The 23882-nt window shown below is 45.4% G+C and overlaps 1 protein-coding gene across 1 annotated transcript in view; it reads right to left on the bottom strand.

Moving 5' to 3' along the window:
* Positions 1-23882, bottom strand: part of MYT1L (myelin transcription factor 1 like) — a 569059-nt gene that overhangs the window by 381938 nt on the left and 163239 nt on the right. The window contains exon 2 of the mRNA XM_029051295.2: positions 11385-11491. The gene's annotated coding sequence lies outside the window, so the exon portion shown is untranslated. The remainder of the gene's footprint in view (positions 1-11384; positions 11492-23882) is intronic.

Genomic DNA, 23882 nt, shown 5'->3' with positions numbered 1-23882 from the left:
TCCCCTCCACGGTCGGATAAAAAAAGGCCGTCTTTGTTTCCTGGAGGAAAACGGTTAGGGATGGTTTGGCAGTTTCCTCGCTAGTTGCGAAAAAGTGGAGTTGGCATACAAATGCCTCACTACCAATTTGCATGGTCCAGGTTGTCAGCCTTGGGCTACTCCTGAGTGAAAATCTGACAAAACTCCACTGAGGGAAGACTGGCGGGAAATGGACATTTTTCGACAAATGTTTCCTTTCTTGTTGCTCATCAAAATTCATATACGGACGTACATAGGAATGTCTCCACAGAATTATAATCGGTGTCAGTTTCCTTCAAACAAAAACTCCTTTTTTTGCCATCCCAGGCTATCAAACCAACAGAATATATGTTTTTAAATGATGTTTGTTAAGGGCTTATTAGGTACCAGACCCTGAACTAAGCACTGGGGTAAATACAGGTTACTCAGGTTGGACGTTGTCCATGTCCCACATGGGGCTCGCAGTCTTCACAGATGAGGTATCTGAAGCACAGAGAAGTGAAGTGATTTATCCAAAGTCACACAGCAGACAAGTGGAAGAGCTGATGTTAGAAGCCAGGTCCTTTTGACTTCCAGGCCCGGGCTCTAATTTCAGTTAGTGCTTATACGGACAGAGCACTGTACTAAGTAAGTCCTTAGTACCTCAGAATCAGCAGACAGGTTCTCTGCCCATAATGAGCTTACAGTCTAGAGGACGAATTTACCATCCGGAGGAGCAGAAGATGATTCCTGCACAGCCCAGAGCAAGAAAATTGGAAAGGCCCAGGGGAGTTATGATAGGCCAGAAAATGTTTCATTCAAACAATCAATGGCATTTATTGATGTCACAGGTCTATCAACTCTACCGCCTTTTCCTCTCCATCCAATCTGCTACTATGTTAATCCGAACACTTATTCTACCTTGCCTTGATTCCTGTATCAGCCTCCTTGTTGACCTCCCTGCCTCCCTCCTCTCCCCACCCCCAAGTCCATACTTCACTCCACTGCCCGGATCATATTTTTACAGAAACGTTCAGTCCGTGTTTCCCCGCTCCTCAAGAATCTCCTGTGGTTGCCCCTACTTGTCTGCGTCACACAGAGACTTCTTACCATTGGCTTTAAAGCATTCGTTCCTGTTCCTTCCTCACCTCACCTCGCTACTCTCCTACTCCAACCCAGCCCGCACCCTTTTCTCTCCCTTCTAATGCCGACTGTCTCTCTGTACCTTGATCTCAACTATCTCACCACCGACCTCTCAGCCGCTCCTGCCTCTGGCTAGGAAAACCCTCCCTTTTCATATCCAACGGACAACCGCTTTCCACCCCCGTCAGAGCGTGATTGAAGACCCATCTCCTCCAAGAGGCCTTCCCTCACTAAGCCCTCATCTCCTCTTTTCCCACACCCTTCTGTGTCGCCCTGACTTGCTCCTTTCATTCATTTCCCGCTCCCAGCCCGACAGCACTTATGTCCATATCTGCAATTGATTTATTGCTATTAATGTCTGTCTCCCCCTCTGGACTGTAGGCCCGTTGTGGACAGGGAACATGTCTGTTATATTGCTGTACTCTGCCAAGCACACAGTACAGTACCCTCCTCATAATAAGCCCCCGGTAAATACGATTAATCGATCGATACTATCTCAAGCAAGCACTTAGTCCAGTGCTCAGCACAGAGTAAATGCTCCATAAATATCCGTGACGATGACGACGCTGATGGTTCTCGACCCATTGCCGGTCAAACATGGTCAGAGTGATGGTGATGATTCAGGTATTCAGCCTGCGTTGAAAACTGGGAAAGAAAGATAACTTTTGTGATGCAAAGCCGCTCTTCCCACCCTCTATGTCAATAGATCATTATCGTTGTAATCATTTGCCTCCTCAGTCTGTAATTTCTCTTCTCTCTGCCTCCTCCACTAGACTGTAAAACTCCTTGAGGGCAGGGATAATGTCCAATAGCCTGATTATACTTTCCCTGGCACTTAGAAAAGGGCTCAGCACCCAGAAAGTGCTCAATAAATTCCAGGGATTGAGTGCAACCAACCCCGGAGTGGATTCTGACCGTTCTGACACTCTAGATGAGCATCTGAGACAAAAGGACATTCTTCTCGCGCTGCAGTTGTGTGGATTTCAGTTGGGGAAATTGCACATTGGTGAAAATGAGTGCAATTAAAAGCTGTAGGCTGCTTTAAAGAAAATCATCTACAACGCATGGGGGTGAACTGTGCTCATGGAGCAGTGGATAAGCAGCGTGGCTCAGTGCAAAGAGCAAGGGCTTTGGAGTCGGAGGTCATGGGGTCGAATCCCCGTTCTGCCACTTGGCGGCTGTGTGACCGTGGGCAAGTCACTTCACTTCTCTGGGCCTCAGTTACCTCATCTGTAAAATGGGGATTAAGACTGTGAGCCCACGTGGGACAACCTGATTTCCCTGTGTCTACCCCAGTGCTTAGAACAGTGCTCTGCACATAGTAAGCGCTTAACAAATACCAACATTATTATTAACACAGGCCTGGGACTCAGAAGGTCATTGCTTCTAATCCTGGCTCTGCCACCTATCTGCTGTGTGACCTTGGGCAAGTCACTTCACTTCATCTGTGACTCAGTTACCTCATCTGTAAGACGGGGATCGAAACTGTGAGCCCCACTTGGGACCAGGACTGCGTCCTACTCAATTTGCTTGTATCCACCCCGATGCTTAGTACAAGGACTGGCACAGAGATGGTGCTTAATAAGTAACACAGTTATTATTATCATTTTTATTATCATTATTATTAACACATGCAATGTCCTGGCCCACATGGGACCCTTTCAAAAGATAAGTGGCCACATCTGGGTCATTGTTCTCTTGCGTTTCCAGCCACTCTGAAGGGAACGTCAGCAGAACCACAGTGAGGGATGATTGGGCTGGCCGCCGGTCCCTTTCGTAAGCATTTAGTACAGTGCTTTGTGTATTGTGTTTAGCAAGCGCTCAGTAAACACTGACCATCCACTGTCCTTGGTATTCAAAGAAGTCACCACCGATAGTGACATTCACCTATGAGTAGGTGTGTGACTGATAACCGACAAGGTCAGGGAGGGCTATCCACAGACCCGGCCACGCTGAGCGCACAAACAATTGTCCCCTGTTTTGTTGTTGCAATTAATGTTTGCAGCTCTTGACACAGTGTTCTCTTTATCCTCCTTTTCGTTTTCCTTAGGCAACTTTTGCTCAAAGATAACCCCTCCCTTCTTCGTAGCAGTGGGGCATTCAAGACTGTACTCAGCCACTGACTCCCAGGTTTCTCCTAAGATACAGTGGTGTCTAAGGATTTGTTGCAAAAAACAACAATAACAACCACAAATAACAAGGCTTCTGAGTTAAGCGGATTTGGAAAAACGGCTAAAGGAGTGCAAAGTTCAGTAATTTAGACACGGACACTGGACTGGAAATTCTAGAGTGTAAACTCATTGTAGGCAGGGAAAGTGTTAACCAACTGGGTTGTATTATCCTTTCCTAAGGATGTCGTACACCAGTGCTCCTGCATACGGCGAGCGCTCGGTGAATACTATTGATTGATGGATTAATTGCAAATATACAGCAGCTTACTTAGCACTTTAAATGGAAAGAAATGCTCTAAATTTCACCCTGAGTCACATATGTGGCTCAGTGGAAAGAGCACGGGTTTGGGAGTCAGAAGACATGGGTTCTAATCCTGACTCTGCCATTTGTCAGCTCTGTGATTTTGGGCAAGTCACTTAACGTCTCTGTGCCTCAGTTACCTCATCTTTAAAATGGGGATTAAGACAGTGAGCCCCACATGGGACAACCTGATTACCTTGTACCTTGTATCTACCCCAGCACTTAGAAGAGCCCTTGGCACATAGTAAGCGCTTAACAAATATCATAATTGCTATTATGATATTCTGTTAATCATCTATCTATAGTCTGTGGTAAACCTGGCTAAGTCTTTTTACCTTGATCAATTGAGAACTGTCTGCCAGCGAAGGCCAAATTTTCTGTCATACCCCAAGCCAAAGTTGGGCAAGCTTCAAGAGCTAGGTCATCCACTTCCTGAAACTTCCTCACCTTCTCTCCATTCCCACTTGGAAACCTCTCTCCCACATCAGTTGTATTAATTCTTTATACTCTTATTCTCACTTCATTTCAGTTTTACAGCGGTAAAGCAAGTGGGGAAACTAATTGGAGAATACCATTCGGGTAGACTGTCGTGTAGGACAGTTTCTAGAGCACTGTGGAAAATATCAGTAATAGCAAGAGAAGCAGCATGGCCTAATGGGTAGAGCACACCCTAGGAAATCAGAAGGACTTGGGTTCTCATCCCACCTCCGCCACATGTCTGTTGTGTGACCTTGGGCAAAGACATGTCACTTCTCTGGGCCTCAGTTATCTCATCTGCAAAAATGGGGATTAAGACTGTGAGCCCCACGCAGGACAGGGACTTTAATCAACCTGACAACCTTGTCTCTACCCCAGTGCTCGGTACAGTACCTGGCACATGGTAAGTGTTTAACAAAAGCCACGTATATTAAAAAAGAAAATTTCATGGTGCTTATTATCATTACTTGTAAAAGCATGTCTCAATTTTGGGACATCATAGTCAGACATTCTGCTAGCTCCCACGGTAAAGCTGGGTGATACTAAACCCCTTGGTGCTGCATTTCATTTGATTTGCTATCCCGTGCAATTTTCAGGATGATTTAATGATTATGTGTTTGACAGGAAAGGCTGTATGTCATTGAAAGGACAAAACCCTTCATGAGGATTTACCCCGATCTTGATTCTTTGGGTACAGCTGTCACAAAACTGAGTATTCTCAGGAGGTTGTCTGGCTCATGTGACATAGATAATGACACTTGGGTTATTCTAGGACCAGGCCATTGCCTCGATTTCTCTAAAAAAATAAACCAAAATTTTACTGCAGGCAATTATAAACAGTGGATTCAGAAGCAGTGTGGCCTGGTAATAATAATGTTGGTGTTTGTTAAGCGCTTACTATGTGCAGAGCACTGCTCTAAGCGCTGGGGTAGATACAGGGTGATCAGGTTGTCCCATGTGAGGCTCACACTCTTCATCCCCATTTTACAGATGAGGTAACTGACAAGTTCTGACAAGTGACAGTGATAACTGACAAGTGGCAGAGCTGGGATTCGAACTCATGACCTCTGACTCCCAAGCCCATGCTCTTTCCACTGAGCCACGCTGCTTCTCCACTCATTCGTTCATTCAATTTTATTTACTGAAAGCTTACAGTGTGCAAAGCCCTGTATTAAGCACTTGGAAAAGTATGATATAACAACAAATAAACACATTCCCTGCCCTCATAGTCTGACGGGGGGGAACAGATGTTAATACACATAAATAAATGAATAAATAAATAAATGACTGATATACACAGATAAATGCATATGTGCACGGGGGCTGGGAGGGAGGATGAATGAAGGGAGTAAATCCGGGCAACGGAGAAGGGGGTGGGAGAAGAGGAGAGGAGAGCTCAGTCGGGGAAGGCTTCTTGGAGGAGATGTGCTTTCAATATGGCTTTGAAGTAGGGGAGGGCAATTATCAGTCTGATAATTGAGAGTCAAGCGGTCTGAGAGTCAAGCAGAGGCCTGTCCCTTCCATCCTTAACTCGGCCAGTGACTAGCGAGTGGAAGGCAATCTGCTACAAGTCAAAACTCACCCGTGCTGGGCAGCGGCGACATAGGAAAGAGCCGAGTGCGGAGACTCCAGTTTACTACGCGGATGGTAAACCACTTCTGGATATTTACCAAGAAAACTCTCTGGATCCACTACCAGAATGATTGCAGATGGAGGCGGGGACTTCTGGGAAGATGACTGTAAGCCCGTCAAAGGGCGGGGACTGTCTCCATCTGTTACCGATCTGTCCATTCCAAGCGCTCAGTACAGTGCTCTGCACATAGTCAGCGCTCAATAAATCCTATTGAACGAATGAATGTGTCCAAGACGTCGCTACGGGTCGGAGACGACTGGACAGCAGGGGACAGATCCAAGTGCCAGGGCAATACAGAAAGGAGACGGAGTTGAGGAGAGGAGGGATTTAGTCAAGGAAGGCCACTTGGAGGATATGTGATTGTATTAAGGCTTTGAAGGGGGGGAGAGTGACGGTCTGTCAGCTATGAAGTGGGAGGGAGTTCCATGCCAGATGGGAGTCACGGGCGAGGGGTTGGCAGCAAGATAGATGTGACTGAGGTACAGTGAGTAGGCTGGCTTTGGAGGAGTGAAGTATATGGGCTGGGTTGTGATAGGAAATCGGAGAGGTAAGATAGGAGGGGGCCAGGCGATTGAAGCCTTTAAAGCCGATACTAAAAGGTGCTGAGTAACGTAGGGGTAGATGGGCAACAACCGGAGGTTCGGGAGGAACAGAGAAACGTGAACTGAATGGATTTTTTTAAAAAAAATGATCCAGGCAGCAGGGTGAAGTGTGGATTGGAGCGGGGAGAGACAGGAGGCCGGGAGGTCGGCAAGGAGGCTGATGCAGTAGACTGTGAGCTCGTTGTGGGCAGGGAATATGGATGTTTTTGTACTATACATTCCCAAGTGCTTAGTATAATGCTTTGCACACAGTAAGTGCTCAATAAATACGACTGAATGAATGAATGGATAAATGCAGTAGTCAAGGCGGGTTACGAGAAGTCCTTGGATCAGCATAGCAACAGTTTGGATGGAGAGGAAACGGTACTTTTTAGCAAGGTTGTGAAGGTGGAACTGACAGGATTTGGTGACAGATTGACTATCTGGATTGAATGAGAGAGAGGAATCAAGGATAATGTCAAGGTAGCAGGCTTGTGAGACAGGGAGGACGGTAGTGTTGTCTATAATGGTCGGGGAGACAGAATTGAGGTGGGAAGACGAGGAATTAAATTTTGGAATGTTAGGTTTGAGGTGTCAGCGGGATGTCCAAGTAGAAATGTCCTGAAGGCAGGAGGAAATGTGAGACTGTAGGGACGGAGAGAGGTCGGGCAGGAGGTACAGATTTGGGAATCGTCAGCAGAGAGATGGCAATTGAAGCTGGGGGAAAACTGAGTTCTCTGAGGGAGGGTGTGTAGACTGACAATAGAAAGGCACCTGGAACTGAACCTTGAGGTTCTCCCACAGAGTTTGAGAGGCAGAGGATGAGCTCACAAAAGAGAGGTAGGATGGTCAAGTGGAAAGAGCGCAGGCTTGGGAGTCACAGGACTTGGGTTCTAATCCAGATCTGCCATGAGTCTCCTGGGCGACCCTGGGAAAAATCACTTAATTTATCTGTGCCTCAGTTACTTCATCTACAAAATGGAGATGAAACCCTACTCCCTCTTGCTTACACTGTGAGCCCCATGTGGGACTGGGACCTTGGGAGAGTCACCTGCTTTCTCTGTGTCTCAATTACCTAATCTGAAAAATGGGGATTAAGAGTGTGAGCTCTATGTGAGAAAGGGACTGTGTCCAACCTGATTATCTTGTATCTACCCCAGCGCTCAATAAAGTGCCTGGTGTATAGTAAGCGTTTAACAAGTACCAAAAAAACCCCAGCGAAAACAAAGCGACTTAGTCAACCTGATTAACTAGTATATACCCTAGTCCTTAGTGCCTGCGTGGAGTGCTTTGCACATAGTAAGCACTTAACCAGTACCACAAAAAAAAAAAAATGAGCAGCCAGAGAGCTAGGAGGAAAACCAGGAAAGGACACTCTGAGTAAAATCGAGGTTCTAGTTCTCCCATAACATGTATTTTCTCTTCACATTTTGGATAGAACACTTTGGGCAAATCAGGGAACACTTTACCAGCAACACCCATCTGTCTGGATAGAGGAAGAGGTTCTCTCTGAAATATCGTTTGGGTGCTTGCTTTTATTCCGAAGAAACAGCAGGTCCTAGCGGAAAGAACATGAGCCTGGAAGTCCTTTCCCGGACCATTCTCCCTTCGGTGTCGAGAAGCAGTGTGGTGGAGTGGTTGGAGCCCAGGGTTGGGAATCAAGGGATGTGGGTTCTAAAGCTTGGCTCTGGCCCTTGCCTACAGTGGGACCTTGACATCCTCTTCGACTCCCCTCTCTCAATCGACCCTCATATTCAATGTCACCAAATCCTGATGGTTCAACTTTCACAACGTCGCTAAAATTTGCCCTTTCCTCTGCATCCAAACGGCTGCCACGTTAATCCAAGCTTTTATCCTATCATGCCTTGATTACTGCATCAGCCTCCATGATGACTTCCCTGCCTCCTGTCTCTCCCCTCTCCAGTCCATACTTCTCTCCGCTGCCCAGATCATTCTTCTGCAGCGATGTTCAGGCCATGTTTCCCCACTCCTCAAAACCCTCCAGTGGTTGCCCATCCACCTCTGCATCAAACAGAAACTCCTTCTCATAGGCTTTAAATCCCTCAATCACTTTGGCCTCTCATTTTACCTCTCTGATTTCCTATTACAGCCCAGCCCGCACACTTCACTCCTCTATTGCCAACCTATTCACTCTTCCTCCCCCTCGCCAGTCTCGCCACCGACCCCTCACCCACATCCTGCCTCCGGCCTGGAACTCCCTCTCCCTTCATATTTAAATGATGACCCCTCTCCCCACCTTCAAAGCCTTATTAAATAATAATGCTCACTATTTGCCAGGCATTTGCACTAAGCGCTGGGGTGGACATAGCCCCTGGTCCTCGTGGGGCTCACAGCCTCAATCCCCAGTTTACAGATGGGGAAGCCGAGGCCCAGAGAAGTGAAGTGACCCGTCCGAGGCCACGCAACAGACAAGTGATGGAGATGTGTTTAGAACCCGTGACCTTCTGACTCCCAGGCCCGTCCTCTATCCTGCTTATTAACAACACATCTCCTCCAAGATGGCTTCTCCAACTGCCCCACCCTCTTCTGCATCACTCTTGCACTTGGATTTCCACCCTTTATTCACCCCACCCCCGGCAGTTTCACGCCTATCTGGGATTTTTAAAAATCTATATTAATAATAATGATGGTATTTGTTAAGCGCTTACTATGTGCCAGGCGCTGTAGCATGGCCTAGTAGAAAGTGCACAAGCCTGGGAGTCAGAGGTCCTGGGTTCTAATCCCAGCTCTGCCACATGTCTGCTTTGTGATGTCGGGCAACTCACTTAACTTCACTGTGCCTGAGTTACCTCATCTGTAAAATGGGGATTAAGGCAGTGAGCGCCATGTGGGACATAGATTGTGTCCAACCTGACTGGCCTATGTTGAGTGCAGCGCTTAGTACAGTGCCTGGCTCATAATGATCACTTAAGGAATGCCATTTTTAAAAATTGCCTCCCCTGCTAGACCGTAAGCTCCTTTTGGGCAGGGAATGTGTCTAACAACTTGTTTATATTGCTATATATCAAGAACTTCGTACAGTGCTCTGCATATAGAAAGTGTTCAATAAATATGATCGATTGTTTGATCTGTTGACTTCAGACCAGACACTTAATTTCTGTGTCCTTCAATTTCCTCATCCGTCAAATGGGGATTAAACTCCTGCGTTCTCTAACAAGTCTGATCGTCCCTCATCGACCCCAGCGCTTAGTTAACACGGTTCTAATCCCACAGCAAGTGCTGAACAAATATCACTACTGTTATTATCATAATTAATATCACCATGTTAGAAATCAACTAGAAACCCAAACAATACGCATCGCTCCACCTGGTGTGCACCCATTGGTCAGTTCCATGTAAAGCCTTAAAAAATAACAGCATTAATCTTGATACGTGGTTTTTTTCCCGAGCAGGATGGTAAAACAGATTCATTTCATGTGATTTTGGTATTGCCTGAACTTCCGATTCAAAAGTCACTTTGGCTAGTATTCAAATCAATGACCTCCATCACCACCGTTTTACCGGCACGATGACAGAAGTGGACGGCTACCAGTCTCCTAAACTTTAGCTGCTTCTCTCTAAGCCAATGAAGAAATCGCTCAGCGCTCAGGCGAGGAGCTGATTAGTCCAGCCAGGACAATGTAATGTTAACAGACTGTTTTCACCATTCTGAACAAACGAGCAGGGAGATTTTTCTCCAGGGGAAAAAATGGGGTAGAGAAGAACATTATTCGAACGACTGTGACCCATTAGAGCAACTCACGGAGCTCTTTGAGCGTGCGATACTTAAAAGGCTGTAGTGTGCAGAATGCGGTACTCTACCGGCTACTGATTTTCACGCAGAAGGGAGCGTACCAGGTTATCAAAAACGTAAGTAGGGCAGGAAGCCGACAAACCAATTACCATTGTGAAGGGAATCTAAAAGGAATGCAATATCCCTTAGCATATATCATCCCTGAGAAATGATTAGTTTACAAGGATCTCCTTATCTTTCACTAAGAAAAAAGCCCTGAGTTTCCCATATATGAGTACTAAGATAAGATGCTTCGGCTGCTAAATCTGAAGCACCCACACGTATTCGTAGGCTGAGAGCTGCTGCAGGGTTTAAATGTCAGCCACCAGATGAAATCATACGTATTTTCAGTGTCTGGGAATTCCTAAACCAGATGCCACCCCAAAATTTTCTATTGGATTTCTGTGAAGTAATACGATCCCTCGGCCCTTCTGTGATTGTTAGCTGATTCCTCCAACACAGAGAGACACGTGTTGATGTCCAAATATGGTCACCTGTTAACAGAAGAAATCTAGCTCTGGGCACACGTGCACATCCATGCACGCCCGCCCGCACACATACAGACACACACATACACATACTTACATCTATCTATTCTGTATGGCTTGTCTCCATCCCGGCGCTTAGTACGGTGCCTGGCAAGTAGTACGTGCTTAACAGATACTACAGTTATCGTAATTATTCACATATACACTTCCTCTTTCATTCATACAATAGTATTTATTGAGCGCTTACTATGTGCAGAGCACTGTACTAACCGCTTGGAATGAACAAGTCGGCAACAGATAGAGACGGTCCCTGCCCACTGACGGGCTTACAGTCTAATCGGGGGAGAGAGACAGACGAGAACAATGGCAATAAATAGAGTCAAGGGGAAGAACATCTCGTAAAAACAATGGTTTGGCATTCGTCCACTCATTCAATCGTATTTGTTGAGCGCTTACTGTGTGCAGAGCACACTGTCCTAAGCGCTTGGAAAGTCCAACTGGGCAACAGATAGAGACCCTCCCTACCCAACAACGGGCTCACAGTCTAGAAGGGGGATGGCACCAAGGATTCAAACGCATTCCCGATCTAAATAACTTTAGTAGCCGGAACAATAAATGCATCATCTAATTTAACTGCAAATGGCTCTTTTTGAACACGAATTGTCTGTTTCAAGAGGATGCACATCAGAACCCTTAACGGCAGCATCAGGCGGGGAGATCTCAGGGGTGTCACGGAGCAGCGACCGAGAAAGGCGCTGCAGGGCAGATTATCATCTCCGGGGAGTTGGGTTAGGAGGTACCTGAAATGGTGTGTGGGCAGCTCTTCAGCCCCGGTGTTCAGGAAGCCAGGCAGGATGCTGAGACGTCCACTGAATGAGAAGCTCCGATCTTCCACCAAGTTCTTTTCCTAAAAGAAAATTGAACACAATGACTCCTAAATGAAAAAGAGTCAAAGTCAAGAGGAAGAATCTTTCCAGCTCTAATATGCATCGTACATTGCAACGATAGATTTCCCTTAATATTATATTCCCTTTATATATATATATTATACATATAGTGTAATCCTTCATGTTTGAAGAAGACACCGTTGACAGGTTTGCCTAGGAGTGTGTGGTGCTTGTGCCTGTGTGTGTGGCCATCAAGGCCAATGTGGGATCCACGGTCCCGGCCACATTGGACACACACAAAAGTTTTCCCTTGTTGTGTTGTGGCCTTTAATGTTCTCATCATCACCTTGTGATGGTTCTTTTCTCTCATTAGTCAAATTGCGGCAGCGTGGCTTAGTGGAGACAGCATAGGCCTGAGCGTCAGATGGACATGGGTTCTAATCCTGACTCTGCCACAAGTCTGCTGTGTGACCTTAGACAAGTCACTTCTCTTCTCTGTGCCTCAGTGCCTCATCTGTACATTGGGGAGAAGAGCGTGAGCGCCTTGTGGGACAGGGACTGTGTCCAATTTGATTAACTCGTATCTACCCCAGTGCTTTAGGATGGTGTTTGGCACACAGTGAGCTCTTAACAAGTACCAAAATTATTAATCGTTAAAACCACGTTTAAACAAAGGTAAACACACGTCAGGGTGGTTGGCAATTTTTCTCTTTTTTTTCTTTTTTTGGTCAGGAATGATGCACTGGAAGACCGCAATGGATTAGACGAAAAGGAATCTTTCTTTTCTCAGAAATTCAAGGCATTTGGGGTCATTTAAGGTGAATGACTGTATTCGCTATTTTAGTTAATCAATTAACAATGACATTAGAATCAGAGCACCCTTATTACTTTGTTTCAAGTGAGGTGTAAAGTGAACAAACCAGGGGAAGATTCTAATGGATTCGCTCTATTTTTTACTAGTATTAATCTGATTTAATCAGATCCCAAAACCCCTTGGAAAACTATGCACGTTGATGTGCTCTATACAATGTCAATCTTATGGTAATAGGCCAAGAACAAAATGTGTTTCCTGAGTCTATTCGGCATTCATTTACGTATAAACTCGGAGTACTTTTGAAATTATAGTCAGGTATTTGGAATCGTTGTCTGATGTAATTAAAACGCTTGCATTTGAACGATAAAGGAAAATGCTGCTGTAGATTAAACCTGCTCCACGGAAAATAAAAAAAAAAAACAACACAAAAACGATAACTCCAAATGTTGAGTAAAAGCAAGGTGCCTTCATTGTTAAGGGCATTGTTTCCTTCCAGACCTCCAAATTCAAAGATACTCATTAAATTGAGTATGTGGCAATAACAGACGAAGTGTTAATGGGGCAGCAGTGGAGTGTGTCAGGAAAATGAAGAGACCCTTAGGGGCTCACCATGCTGTTTATGATCAGCTAAATTCAGCAGCATTACCATAAATCCTCTAAAAGATACTGTACCAGACTTCTCCTCTGGTCCCTCTCACTAAGGAAAATATTCAGAGTCTTTAGTAACTGGGATTTGAAAGAAAAGAATGCATTACTTCCTTCAAAATGAACAAGCAACCTATAAAAATTCGGCTATAATGCATTTTAGCGGTTTCCTAATAAGAGCATACTTTGAGAAAGACATAAAGACACAACAGTTCCAAAACATGGAGAGATTGAAAGGTTTTGCAAGTTCAAGAAGGCAGTGAAGATAGAAAAAAGAGGGTCTAGGAGATTTTCCTTCCAGTGCTGGAGGTCGGACTCTGCAAGTCTAAGTAGAATTTACAAATAACTTAAGACATATCGAATGTGAAACTGGCTCATTAATATACCAATCGATGGTATTCATTCGATCGTACTTATTGAGCGCTTATTGTGTGCAGAGCACTGTACCAATCTGTTATTTTACATTACTATCTATAGCAGTTTTCTAGCTAGGTAGCTTATCATAGTAACTCACCACTCTGAAAACCCGCTGGCATAAACTTATTTTTATGATACAAACCCACAGTGCCTTTTTCTTTTCTGAATTGATTCACATCTATATTTCTATTTACGTGTATACAGTAGATGCATATGTAGAGTTTTAAACTTTGGATAATTGGCATTACTGTTCTTTCTGGGAATAGATTTCTTTACCACTCTTTAAGCACCTTGACTAGGCACTGTAACCATAGCAGTGTGAAGGCAACCCCCTATGATATACATTATTCATTACCACTGACAACTGGAGCAGAAAGCCGGCTGCTAAACTTTGATTTCTGCGGCAAGATTCAACATACCGTAGAAATTCTCACTCCTTGTATCATTTTTCATATGCGAAATAATCCCCAAATTACTTCATTTGTATCAAGATGAACCATTTGTTTTTCATCTATAAATGCGCTTATTTACTAACCTAAGACAACGTCAGAGAATCGGCAGCCCGAGAAAAAATGTTTCTTCAGGTTTTTTGTTTTCTTTTTTTTTTTTTAACACTTCCTGATAAAATTTGGTATTTAAAGAAACGACGGACTTCTGGCGATACTTATTCACTAGAGTAATATGCCTGTTGGAGTCCAGATCCATTTTAACCAACATTTCCTCATGTTAGTGTTCAAGGACATTCAATTCTGACCTTCAAAACCCTTCTGAATTTTCATCTCCAGAAGGCTTTCCCTGTTTCATTTCTCATCTCTCCAGGTTAGAGTTCTCCAACTGTCACTTCACAACCCCAGTAGCACTTACATATTTATCTTACTTACCTTATTACTTGAGCACTAGCTCATATACATATCAATCAGTCAATTAATGATATTTACTGAATGTATATTGTACGCAGAGCGTTTGGGAGAGTAGAACACAGAGTTGGTAGACCTACCCACTAGGAGCTTACAGACTAGAGGGAGAGAGACAGGCACTAAAATTTTATAATAAATATGTACATAAGTGTTGCGGGACTGAGGATGAGGTAAATATCGAGTGCGTAAAGGAAGAGAGCCAAGTGCATAAGGCTCCGCAGGGTCACTTGGTCTCTTGGAGGAGATGTGATGTTGGTAAAGTGAAAACTCCTTGAGAATGTATCTACTAGATCTATTGAAGATCCTCAAGGGATCAATACGGTGATCTGTATTCAATAAGTACTACCGATGAACCAATTGACAGAAAAAAGGCATTTTTACCTAATAGTTAAATTGGAGGTCTTAAGATAGACCAGTCAAATTAACTTGTGGCCAACAAAATGGAGGCAACACTAAGTATTTCATATTATTATTGGAAGAGAAAACATCTGTTTTCCTCAGGTCGATGACACCATATTGTTGGAATAATAATAACAATAATGGTGGTATTTGTTAAGCGCTTACTATGTGCAAAGCACTGTTCTAATCTCTGGGGGGGATACAAGGTGATCAGGTTGTCCCACGTGGGGCTCACAGTTTTCATCCCCATTTTACAGATGAGGTAACTGAGCCACAGAGAAGTGAAGTGACTGGCCCAAAGTCACACAGCTAGCAAGCGGCGGAGCCGGGATTAGAACTCATGACCTCTGACTCCCAAGCCCGGGCTCTTTCCACTGAGCCACAGTGCTTCTCAAAGTGAAGCAAAGTAAGAAACAGAGAAATGGTCCACTTTAAAATATGGAAAAGAAGCACAGCATAGCTAAACAGGAAAAATAATATTAGGTAATTTTGAAAAAACAAAGAAATCCTAGGGAAAGGCATTATGAGTAGATGTCTGTTCTATCTCCACAAATGTATGTGTCTGTTTGTTTCTCTTAATCCCTACCCTGAAAATGCTCCCCCGATTAGACTGTAAGGCCATCAATGGGCTGGGATTGTCTCTCTCTGTTGCCGAACTGTCCATTCCGAGTGCTTAGTACAGTGCTCTGCACATAGTAAGCGCTCAATAAATACTGTCGAATGAGTGAATGAATATAGAGTATATCGTTTATGGTGACAATTTTCACTATGGGTGGGTGGATGGGGTTCCATCTACGACCCTCCCTATCCCATATCAGTGGAAAGAGCATGGGCTTTGGAGTCAGGGCTCATGAGTTCGAATCCCAGCTCTGCCACTTGTCGGCTGTGCGACTGCGGGCAAGTCACTTCACTTCTCTATGCCTCAGTTCCCTCATCTGTCAAATGGGGATTAAGACTGTGAGCCCCACGTGGGACGACCCGATTCCCCTATGTCTACCCCAGCGCTTAGAACAGTGCTCGGCACATAGTAAGCGCTTAACAGATACCAACATTATTATTATTATATCCCATCAAATGCTAAGAAGTTCCACATTCTAAACTGGTTCCCAGGCAGAGTCAAATCTTTAAGAATGAGAGAATATCCTCTTTCCTTCATTACGCCAATTCACTGGCTGCATTAGAGCGAAGCGCAGTGTAAACAGGTATTTTTGAAGCTGAGCTTATCTGTAGTTCTGGGACAGGGCTGGTTCAGTGCTGTGGGAGTCAGCTGGGAGTCTGTACCTCGGGAATAAGCACGGCGTGTTTTCTTTACACCCATCTTCTCCATGCCCCCGGCTCTTGATTAAGCTTAGTCAAACCTGTATCACCGTTTGGTTCAGTGGGAGGCAGAACACTTCCTAAATCCCGAGGTCCACGGTGGTTTCCACACCCCTACCAACTTTCCACACCCCTAACAACCTCTGCTTTGGGCAAATGCCCTCCTCGTACACCACTTAGGCGTGCTTAGCGCTGGTCGTTGTATACAGTAAGCATTCGGTGAGTGCCATTTGACGTAGCGGACAGAGCGGGAGCCTAGGAGTCAGAAGGTCGTGGGTTCTAATCCCAGATCTGTTGTGTGACTTTGGGCAAGTCACTCCACTTCTCTGTGCCTCAGTTACCTCATCTGTAAAATGGGGATTAAGACTGTGAGCCCCATGTGGGCCCGGGACTGTGTCCAACCCGATTTGCTTGAATCCCATCCCAGTGTGTATTACAGTGCCCGGCACATAGTTAAGCACTTAAATACCCAAATTATTATTCTTAGTGATTATTATCGATCGATTGAAAACTCAGCTGGGGGCATCTTAGTCGAAGAACAGATGATGAAATCTGTCTGCAAACATGCTTGGATTTTGCAGAGTACAGGATTTGGTATAATAGAATATACAGCGAAACTGCCCACTTAGCACAATACTTAGGTACACTTAGTAATAATAATGTTGGTATTTGTTAAGCGCTTACTATGTGCCGAGCACTGTTCTAAGCGCTGGGGGAGATACGGAGTAATCAGGTCGTCTCACGTGAGGCTCACGGTCTTCATCCCCATTTTCCAGATGAGGGAACTGAGGCACAGAGAAGTTAAGTGACTCGCCCACAGTCACACAGCTGACAAGCGGCAGAGTCGGGATTCGAACCCACGACCTCTGACTCCCAAGCCCGTGCTCTTTCCACTGAGCCACGCTGCTTCCCACAGCACCCTGCGTACAGTAAGCCTTCAATCAATGCCACTGATTGATTAATTGAAAACTCATCTGGGGACAGCTTAGTCAAAGGCAGAACAGATGGTCAAATCTGTCTATATACATCATTGGATTGTGCAAAATGCAGGGAACTAGAGTTACCCTCCTAGAAAAGAAAATACAAATCTTCGCTTCCAGGACCAAAAAAAAAAAAGAATTTTGCATTCCCCACTAAGGTTTTTTGGAAGGGAAGACTGTACTTAAATATACTCCTATTCTCCCCCTTGCTAAAAGCCCACAGCCAGAGTAATGGAATATGAATCACTCTACCACGACTCTTTATTTTTTATTTACTAATTTATTTAGTTATTTTGTAACGGTATTTGTTACGCACTCATCGTGAGCCAGCAGTGTATTAAGCATTCTGGTAGAGACAAGTTGATCGGGGTGGACACAATCCTTGTCTCCTATGGGGCTCAGAGTCTTAACCCCCTATTTTACAGATGAGGTAACTGAGGGCCAGAAAAGTGAATAGACTCACCCAGTGATCCACATCGGAGAAGCAGCGTGGCTCACTGGGAGTCAGAGGTCACGGGTTCTAATCCCCGCTCCGCCACTTATCGGCTGTGTGACCTCGGGCAAGTCACTTCACTTCTCTGTGCCTCAGTTCCCTCATCTGTAAAACGGGGATAAAGACTGTAAGCCCTACGTGGGACAACCTGATTACCTTGTATCTCCCCCGGCGCTCAGAACAGTGCTCGGCACATAGTAAGCGCATAACAGATACCAACATTATTATTAACAGACGAGTGGCAGAGCCGGGAATGAAAACTCAGGTCCTCTGACTCCCAGACCTGTGCGCTATCCACTAGGCCTCACTGATTCTCTTTAAAAATGGAACACATCAAGCTACAGGGGAACCTGTCCCTTGGAGAAATCTCACCCCCCGGCCCCAGGAAAACCGTGAGGTAGGACAGCTAAGCGATCGGGCCGGAGATCACGGTTTCTGTAAATTTCCCACCCGAGAGAAGATGCTAGTGGCACATCGCATTCGGAGCCAATTATAGCCCTCAAATTCACGCAGATAAAATAAATACCCCAAACTCAGAAAGGAATACCGGAAACTCAAAAAAGCAATTAAAATGACAATCAATTAACGCAGGCAGCGAGCAAAATGGCTGCTGCCCGCCAAGGAGGCAACTCGGTTCCACATTTGCTGCCCTCTCGGAAAGTTAAGTCAGCAGGAAGTCCAAAAATATGTTCATGTATATTACAGACTTCCCTGATGTCAAATTTAGTTAGGGAAGCCAATTGCTGCGAGTTAAAATTAATTCAAAAACAACATAATTCTGCTGACAATTTCTGAAAAATAGGATGAATTCCTCAAAGAAAGAGATGAAAAATACATATTCAATGACACCGGAAAATGGCACGCGCTTCTGCAGAGTAGAAAAAAAAAAAAATGATCTTCCCTATTGACTCTTGTCAAGGTAGGGAATTAACACTGCCAAAATAGGCTGTATTTTGGCTGGGTAATTTTCACCTGATGGACATTCAAAAGATCAGGAGTCAAATTAAGAACAGTAATTCTTGACAAGCAGCATGGCATAGCGGATAGAGCATGGCCCTGGGAGACAGAAGGTCATGGGTTCTAATCCCGACACTGCCATTTGTCCGCTGTGTTATCTGAGGTAAATCACTTCTCTTCTTCGGGCCTCAGTTGCCTCATCTGTAAAATGGGGATGGAGACTGTGCGCCCCATGCGGGACTGGGACTGTTTCCAACCCAATTAGAGAAGCAGCGTGGCTCGGTGGAAAGAGCCCGGGCTTGGGAGTCAGAGGTCGTGGGTCCGATTCCCGGATCTGCCACTTAATAATAATGTTGGTATTTGTTAAGCGCTTACTATGTGCAGAGCACTGTTCTAAGCGCTGGGGTAGACACAGGGGAATCAGGTTGTCCCACGTGGGGCTCACAGTCTTAATCCCCATTTTACAGATGAGGGAACTGAGGCACCGAGAAGTTAAGTGACTTGCCCAAAGTCACACAGCTGGCAAGTGGCAGAGCCGGGGTTCGAACCCATGACCTCTCACTCCAAAGCCCGTGCTCTTTCCAGTGAGCCACGCTGCTTCACTTGTCAGCTGTGTGACTGTGGGCGAGTCACTTCATTTCTCTGTGCCTCAGTTGCCTCATCTGTAAAATGGGGATTAACCGTGAGCCTCATGCGGGACGACCTGATGACCCTGAAATCTCCCCCAGCGCTTAGAACAGTGCTCGGCACATAGTAAGTGCTTAACAAAATACCAACACTATTATTATTATTAACTTGCTTGTACCTACTCCAGTGCTTAGTACAGTGCCTGGCACACAGTAAGCACTTAACAAATGCCATAATTAAATTAACTCATTATGTATTGTTGACTGCATCTAGGCTTATTATTCAATACTATTCATTTACTGAGTGCTTACTATGTGCAGAGCACTGTACTAAGCACTTGGAATGGACAAATCGGCACCAGATAGAGACACTGCCTGCCCTCTGACAGGCTTACAGTCTAATCGGGGGAGACGGACAGACAAGAATGATGGCAATAAATAGAATCGAGGGGATGAACATCTCAATAAAACAATAGCAAATAAATAGAATCGAGGTGATGTACATCTCATTAGCAAAATAAATAGGGTGAAGAAAATATATACAGTTGAGCGGACGAGTACGGTGCCGAGGGGAGGGGAAGGGACGGGGAAAGAGGGAAAGGGGGGGGGAAGAGGGCTTAGCCGAGGGGAGGTGAAGGGGGGGTAAAAGGGGAGCAGAGGGAGCAGAGGGAAAAGGGGGAGCTCAGTCTGGGAAGGCCTCCTGGAGGAGGTGAGCTTTAAGTAGGGTTTTGAAGAGGGGAAGAGAACTCCAACCCTGGACCTGATCAATCTCTCCGTTGAATGTATTGAGTGTTTTACCACGTTGAGAGCACTGTACTAAGCACCAGGGAGAGTACAAAATAAAATTACTGGGCACGGTTCCCTGCCCATAACGATCTTACAGTCTAGAGAACAGATCCACCGATGTCGCTCAGCAAATTTCTACTTAGGTGAACTGGAGTTCGGGGTTAAAAATGAGACGAGGAAAGAGTGAGAATCAGCCTAGCCTAGCGGACAGAGCGGGGGCCGGGGAGACGGAAGGGCTTGGGTTCTGATGCTGCTCCGCCACTTGTCTGCTGTGTGACCTCGGGCAGATCACTTCACTTCTCTGGGCCTCAATCGACCCATCTGTAAAATAAGGATTGAGACTGTGAGCCCCATGTGGGACAGGGACTGTGTCCGACCCAATTTGCTTAGTACACCCAGTGCTTAGTACAGTGCCCGGCACACAGTAAGCACTTAACAAATAACACAATTGCTATCGTTATTCTCTGTGCTTCGGTTCCCCCGTCTGTAAAATGGGGATTAAGACTGTGAGCCCCACATGGGACAAGGACTGTGTCCAACCTGGTTAGCTTGTAACCACCCCAGCGCTCAGTACAGTGCCCGTCGCACCTAGACCGTGGGCCCACCGTTGGGTAGGGACTGGCTCGATTTGTTCCCGGATTTCATTTTCCCGACACCTAGTACAGCGCTCGGCACACAGCGGGGGCTCAGTAAGTACGACTGAATGAATGAATACTAAGCACTTCATTCAACAGTATTTACTGAGCGCTTCCTATGTGCAGAGCACTGTACTAAGCGCTTAGAACGTACAAATTGACACATATAATTGAAAAATAAAAGAGCATCCAGAATCTTTGACAAATGTATCTTACACAACAGTCACCCTGGTGTGTCTTCATCAACTCCAACGCCCGGATCTCTAACGAATCCGAGAACTCACAGCGAACTGTATAATTCACGTAGAAGCCACTCTGTCAACCTCCGTTTATGATATGCAGACGGGTTCCACAGAGAGAGACGATGATTTTTCACATGATGAGCTGCCAGAAGCAGGACTCGCCCATTGTCTCTGCCTCTCCACTGCACGGCTCGTCCAAGGCCCGGGACGGAAACTCAACCGTCTAGGAGACGGGGATTCGCCGGCCGGGAGATTATTCCGCACATCGAGGACGGGGGACAGAATCGCTGCACTTTGGAAGCCAAGTCAGAGCTTCTCTTTGAAGGAGGTTTCTGCGCACGGTGAGAAGGGAAGGGAAAAACACAACGCTGCGTTTGGGGCCCGGGATTTGCGTCTGGATTTTGGGCCAGTAGGAAGAGCACTGTCCCGGGAAACGGAGGAGCGGTGTGGCTTAGCGGCTAGAGCACAGGCCTGGGAGTCGTGGGTTCTAATCCCGCCTCGGCCACTTGTCTGCCGTGTGACCCTGAGCAAGTCGCTTAACTTATCTCTACCTCAGGTATCTCGTCTGTTAAATGGGGATTAAAAGTGCGAGCCCCACATGGGACAACCTGATGACCTTGTATCTCCCCCGGTGCTTCGAACAGTGCCTGGCACATAGTAAGCACTTAAAAAATACCAACATCATTATCATTGTTAAACACCATCATTATTATTACTATCATTATGATTATTATGATCATGATTATTATGATTAGGGGAAGCAGTGTGGCTCAGTGGAAAGAGCCCGGGCTTGGGAGTCCGCGGTCATGGGTTCGAATCCCCGTTCTGCCACTTGGCAGCTGTGTGACCGTGGGCGAGTCACTTCACTTCTCTGGGCCTCAGTTACCTCATCTGGAAAATGGGGATGAAGACTGTGAGCCTCACGTGGGACAACCTGATGACCCTGTGTCTCCCCCGGCGCTTAGAACGGTGCTCTGCACATAGTAAGCGCTTAACAAATACCGACTTTATTATGAAATACTATCATTATTATTACTATCATTATGATTATTTCATTTCTATGGGCCTCAGTTGCCTCTTTTGTAAAATGGGGGTTGAGACTGTGAGCCCCACATGGTACAGGGACTGTGTCCAACCCGATTTGTTTGTATCCACCCCAGTGCTTAAAACAGTGCCTGGTGCACAGTAAGCGAGTAACAGATGCTGTAATAATAATAATAATAATAATAATAATGTTGGTGTTTGTTAAGCGCTTACTATTTGCCGAGCACCGTTCTAAGCGCTGGGGTAGACACAGGGGAATCAGGTTGTCCCACGTGGAGCTCACAGTCTTCATCCCCATTTAACAGATGAGATACCTGAGGTACAGAGAAGTGAAGTGACTTGCCCACAGTCACACAGCTGACAAGGGGCAGAGTTGGGATTCGAACCCATGACCTCTGACTCCCAAGCCTGGGTTCTTTCCACTGAGCCACGCTGCTTCTCTACCTAGCTTGTACCTACCCCAGCGCTTACAACAGTGCTCGACACATAGTAAGGGCTTCACAAATACCAAATATTATCATTACCTGAGTTCTAATCCCAGTTCCACCATGCGCCTACTGTTTGACCTTGAGCAAGTCACTTCACTTCTCTGTACCTCAGGTATCTCATCTGTTAAATGGGGATTCAATACCCCTTTGCCCTCCTATTTCGATTCTGAGCCCCGTGTGGCATGGGGACTGTGTCTGACCTCATCATGCTGTATCTTCTACAGCGCTTAACAAATAGTAAGCCCTTAACACATACGAATAAAATATAATTATTATTATTATTATTATTATCAGGGGACTTGGGTTCTAGGCCCCATTCCTCTTGTAGTTAGCTAACGAGGGTGAAGATCTGCCCTTTGCAAAGTGATAAATCCCTGCCCTCTTCTTGACTCAATGCCCCAGAGGGAACAAGCCCAGCCAGGGCAACTGAGTGGGAATGGCAGTGTAGAAGCCACTAGTACTAGAATCAATTCCTCTTCATTCTTGATTCTTCATTCTTGAAGGATAAACCCACCACGTCATTTCCAGTCACTCAACCAATCAGTCACACGTAGTGAGCGCTTATTGGATGCAGGGCACCGTACTAAATGCTTGGAAAGCGAAGAAGCAGCATGGCCTAGTGGATAGAGCACGGGCCTGGGAGTCGGGAGGACCCAGTTTCTACTCTCAGGTCTGCCACTTGCCTGCTGGGTGTCCTTGGGCAAGTCATTTCACTTCTCGGGGCCTCGGTTCCTCATCTGTAAAATGGGGATGAAGACTGGGAGCCCTACGTGTGACAGAGACCGTGTTCAACCTGATTATCTTGCCTCTACCCCAGTGCTTAGTACGGTGCCTGGCACATAGTAAGCACTTAACAAATTATTATTATTATTGCTACCAAAGAATTAGCAGACATGTTCCCTGCCCATAACAAGCTTACAGTCTAAAAATCCTCGAAGCACTGTTCTCTTGTATTAGTCGCTTTTCCAAAAACTGTTACGAGATCACAAACTTTCTGCCACTTTAATAGTCCTGGAATCATGGAAAATAAACATAGAATCAGCCCTCTCAGAACATACAAAGTTAATGCACTTTTAAAATCTAACAGGAGACTAGACTATGTTAGGAGATAAGGATCATTTCAAGTAGACAATTCCAAATTTGAATAGAGCGTAGATTCCACAAACAAATCTTTGGCCATGGATACCTTCTAAATCATAAGATCTATAATGGCCACTCCTACTTCTCAATTTAGGGTTTCGAAAATTCTGCTTCATTGATTTACCCATGAAAAAGTTAATTAAAACGAACCCGAAATTATTTTCTAGAAATTTAAGCTATCGCCCTGAATGTTTTCATCAATATGTAGATCCGGTAACTCGCAGATTCCTTTTGCAACAGAGAAGTCCAGACTTCTCAGCGTCAAACCGATCCATTTATCAATCAATGATATTGACTGATCACTCTGTGTCTCCGGCAGGCGAACTCCAGCTACAGAAGCAGCCTTTGCTGATTGGAGAAGAACCACAATTCTAGCAATGAACAGATAATAATAATAATAATAATGATGGCATTTGTTTAGCGCTTACTACGTGCAAAGTACTGTTTTAAGCACTGGGGGGATACAAGGTGATCAGGTTGTCCCACGTGGGGCTCACAGTCTCAATCCCCA

The sequence above is a fragment of the Ornithorhynchus anatinus genome, chromosome X1 (genome assembly GCF_004115215.2).
Source record: "Ornithorhynchus anatinus isolate Pmale09 chromosome X1, mOrnAna1.pri.v4, whole genome shotgun sequence".
Lineage (NCBI taxonomy): Eukaryota > Metazoa > Chordata > Mammalia > Monotremata > Ornithorhynchidae > Ornithorhynchus > Ornithorhynchus anatinus.
The sequence above is the reverse complement of the archived record's forward strand: the minus strand, read 5'-3'. Positions and strand labels throughout refer to the sequence as shown.